A 5,046-nucleotide genomic window follows, 5' to 3' on the forward strand; every position below is an offset into this window, starting at 1 on the left:
AGCTTTGTTGGGATTAATGGATGGAGGGATGATATCACCTTGTTTCCAGGGGAAAAATCTTCTGTAGGAATCTTCTTATTTCTCCATCCTCTTGGAAATTTCTTCACAACTCTTTTCCCTTCTTCCAGTAGTGCTCCAGTGATTATTGTGTCACGGAGTTCCTTGTTAGCTGCTCCTCTCAACTCTTGTGTCTTAAGTTCTTTCTTGAGTTCTCTTGGTTACTGTATCTCTTGAGATTCTTGCTTATTTACCAAGGATTGTTTAAGGGATTCAGCTGCTGATTCACTGTTGCTTTCCTTTGTGCACATGTTACTGTGATCATCCTTCAGCTCTTTAGGTTCTGGTTCAGACTCAGATGTAGGTTTGAATACATGGAAGGTGAGATGTTCATCATGTATTCTCAGGATTAACTCTCCTTATTCCACATCTATCAGTGCTCTAGCAGTGGCTAGAAATGGTCTCCTCAGAATAATGGGAAGGAGGTAGCTTTCCTTCATGTCCAGAACAACAAAGTCAGTGGGGAGGAAGTAGTTTCCCACTTTCACCAACACATTTTCAACTACTCCTTCAGCCTGCTTCTGAGTTTTATCAGCCAATTGTATGATTACATCCGTGGACCTCAGCTCATTAATTTGCAACTTCTTCATAAGAGATAGATGCATTACATTTATGCTAGCTCCTAGATCACAAAATCCTTTGTCAATTTTTGTTTCTCCTATGACACAGGGAATATGAAAGCTCCCTGATAAACCCCAATTTTGTGGTTTATCTTGTGCTTAATTTGGGAGATTTTATTACCTTTTCCCATTTTTATTTAATGAAATAGCAAGGTTTTGCAATTCTCCCTTGATTTGTGCTTAAATGTCAAAACATATTTTTTAGGCCTTAAAATAGCTAAATTCAATTCACTTTAATTCTATTCGATGCCTTGATGTGTTTGTTGAGTGATTTCAAGTTCATAAGGCAAGTATTGGATGGAAGAAGTGAGGAGAGAGAAGCATGCAAAGTGGGAGAACTCATGAAGAAATGAAGGAACCGTAAATCTATCAAGCCTGACCTCTTCGCACTCAATCGATCATAACTTGAGCTACAAAGGTCCAAATAAGGCGGTTCTAGTTGCGTTGGAAAGCTAGCATCCGGAGCTTCAAAATGATATAAAATTTGCTATAGTTGCTTCGTGTTTAGGGACACGCAAGTGCACAGTACACGTACACGCCGTTGGAGCAGCATGATTCACTAAAGCGAAATCGTGGCCAGCGATTTGTAGCTCATTTTGGGCCCAATCCAACCCATTTCTGATACTATTTTATGCAGAATTCAAGCTTGGGCAAGGAGGAGCACTTGTTTGTAGTGTAGCATCATGTAGGTTAGTTTTTTTAGAGAAAAGCTCCCTCTTCCCTCTAGAATTAGGGTTCTTAGGGTCAATTCCATCTTAGATCTAGGTTATGATTATCGTTCTCATCTTGTTTTCTTTACAATTTCATGCTTCTACACTTGATTCTCTTAGTTTTCTTGTTAATTTCCCTTTTATGCTCTCTTTTGTGATGATAAACTCTTGACGGATTTCGATCTTTTTTATGAAATTTATGTTTGATGTTCTTTTAATTGTTGATTTGAGTTGTGAATTTACTTTTCTTGCAATTGATAGTTGGTAGATTAATTACTCTTGCACTTTTACCATGCTTTCCATTTGTACCCACCAAGTGTTTGACAAAAGGCTTGGTTGGGCTTTAGAGTAGATTTTGAGCATTCTTGGCTTGGGAAGAGTAATGGGGCAATCTTGAGTCATTAATAACCAATTTAGATTGGTGATCTAGAGTTGTTGGTTAATATCATTTTCAATGACTCTAATCTCTTGCTAATTCAATTAGTGAGTTGATTAGGATTTTTGACTTGAGATTAACTAGTCTTGTTTGACTTTCTCTAATGGAAGATAACTTATACCTTCTTCCAACATTGGGGATGACGAAATAAAATAAATTCTTGTTAAGTATTGTTATGATTAATGACTAGGATAGAAAGCCTATGATCTCAAACCTTTTCATGAATGTCTCTCTTTATTAATTGCTTTCTTTAATTGCTCTCTTTACATTTCAGGTCATTTATTTTATTGCCCCTTCTATCAACCAAACCCCCCTTGTTCTTCATAGCCAATAATTGACCATTTCATTGCAATTCCTTGTGAGACGACACGGAGTCTAAATACTTCGGTTAATTTTCATTGGGGTTTGTACATGTGACAAAACCAAATTTAATTTGATTCGAGGATTGACTATTGGTTTGGACTATACTAGTAGTGGAATTATTTTGTGGAATTTTTATTTTGTTAAAAATATTGGGAATTGGGTACGTATTCATGCACTATATGTAAAACCATATGTATTGATATGTTTGTATATAATTTAGAAAAAAAATGATAAGGAAAAAGAAAAATAACATATATATATATATATATAAGAAAAAAATAAAAAAAAGAGAAAAAGAAATAAAAAGGGGACAAAAATGCCCCAAAGTAAAGTTCAATAAAAATCAATGCATATGGAATGTGAATTAAAGAGAATGCATGAGTATGTGAAAAAGTGGGAATCATGGGTAGCTAGGTTGTGTATTAGAATTGTATAGGTTGTTATATGTGTTTGGTGAGAGCTTAGGTTAATCAAAGATTCAAATTCCAAACTCACTGACCATATGCATCCTCACCTTTACCCTAGCCCCATTACAACCAATGAATAGGTGCTCATGATGAATGTATGCATGCATTGAATAATTGTTGATTGTTAGATGAAAAACAAATCTTGGAAAGCATGAATAGAAGAGAATTGAGTGGTCAACTCTATACACTCGAGCGACTAGAGTGCAAACACTTCCAGTGAGGGTTCGATGCTCAATTCCTTGTTCCCGGATTTCATGAGCTTTTCTTCTTGCAAGTCTACTTGTACTTCATTTTGATATTTGAATTGGTAGGATTCATGAATCATCATACTACTTAGCCCTACATGTGCTCATGTGTTCTTGGGGATTGACTTACTTTTAACCAAGTAGGTAGAATTATTTTGCATTTAGTTGCATTCATGTAGATAGGTGCATATAGTTTATTTGCATTGAAAAAATGTTCATACCCTTTTTCTTGTCCTTCTTTATTCTTAGCATGAGGACATGCTTGGTTTAAGTGTGGGGAGATTTGATAAACCCCAATTTTGTGGTTTATCTTGTGCTTAATTTGGGGGATTTTATCACCTCTTCCCACATTTATTCAATGAAATAGCATGGTTTTGCAATTCTCCCTTGATTTGTGTTTAAATGTGAAAACATGCTTTTTAGGCCTTAAAATAGCTAAATTTAATTCACTTTAATTTCATTCGATGCCTTGATGTATTTTTTGAGTGATTTCAGGTTCGTAAGTCAAGTATTGGATGGAAGAAGTGAGGAGAGAAGCATGCAAAGTGGGAGAACTCATGAAGAAATGAAGGAAACCGTAATGGTGTCAAGCCTGACCTCTTCGCACTCAATCGATCATAACTTGAGCTATAGAAGTCCAAATAAGGCAGTTCTAGTTGCATTGGAAAGCTAACATCTGGGGCTTCAAAATGATATAAAATTTTCCATAGTTTCTTCACGTTTAGAGACGCGCAAGCGCACTATACGCGTGCACATCAATGGAGCAGCATGATTCACTAAAGTGAAATCATGGCCAGTGATTTGTAGCTCATTTTGGGCCCAATCCCTGATACTATTTCATGCATGAATTCAAGCTTGGGCAAAGAAGGAGCACTTGTTTGTAATATAGCATCATGTTGGTTAGTTTCTAGAGAGAGAAGCTCCCTCTTCTCTCTAGAATTAGGGTTCTTAGGCTCAATTCCATCTTAGATCATTGTTTTGATTATTGTTCTCATCTTGTTTTCTTTACAATTTCATGCTTCTACACTTGATTCTCTTAGTTTTCTTGTTAATTTCCTTTTTATGCTCTCTTTTGTGATGATGAACTCTTGATGGATTTGGATCTCTTTTATGAAATTTATGTTTGATGTTCTTTTAATTCTTGATTTGAGTTGTGAATTTACTTTTCTTACAATTGATAGTTAGTAGATTTATTAATCTTGCACTTTTACCATGCTTTCCATTTGTACCCACCAAGTGTTTAACAAAATGCTTGGTTGGGCTTTAGAGTAAATTTTGAGCATTCTTGCCTTGGGAAGAATAATGGGGCAATCTTGAGTCATTAATACCCAATTTAGAATGGTGATCTAGAGTTGTTAGTTAATATCATTTTCAATGACTCTAATCTCTTGCTAATTCAATTAGTGAGTTGATTAGGATTTTTGACTTGAGATTAACTAGTCTTGTTTGACTTTCTCTAATGGAAGATAACTTATACCTTCTTCCAACATTGGGGATGACGAAATAAGATAAATTCTTGTTAAGTATTGTTATGATTAATGACTAGGATAGAAAGCCTATGATCTCAAACCTTTTCATGAATGTCTCTCTTTATTAATTGCTTTCTTTAATTGCTCTCTTTACATTTCTTGTCATTTATTTTATTGCCCCTTCTATCAACCAAACCCCCCTTGTTCTTCATAGCCAATAATTGACCATTTCATTACAATTCTTTGTCAGACGACTCGGAGTCTAAATACTTCGGTTAATTTTCATTGGGGTTTGTACATGTGACAAAACCAAATTTAATTTGATTCGAGGATTGACTATTGTTTTGGACTATACTAACAGCGGAATTATTTTGTGGAATTCCGAACCAGTATAAATCCTTGCCAATCACTCCCTGGATCTTTTTTCTTCAGGAGTACATCATTCTTGATGAGGGCACTACATTCCTTGTTCATTGTCACTGTTTGTCCCCCTTTTAAGGTTCCTTTCTCGGTCAGCAGCTCTTTCATACACTTGATGTATGTAGGCATCTGTTGGAGAGTTTTGATAAAGGGAATGTTGACACTGAGAGATGCAAACATATCTAGAAATCTTGAATATGACCTTTCTTTCTTACTTCCCTTGAGTCTTTGAGGAAATGGTGCCTTTAGCACATAAGGT

Source organism: Arachis ipaensis, chromosome B10, assembly GCF_000816755.2.
Source record: "Arachis ipaensis cultivar K30076 chromosome B10, Araip1.1, whole genome shotgun sequence".
Lineage (NCBI taxonomy): Eukaryota > Viridiplantae > Streptophyta > Magnoliopsida > Fabales > Fabaceae > Arachis > Arachis ipaensis.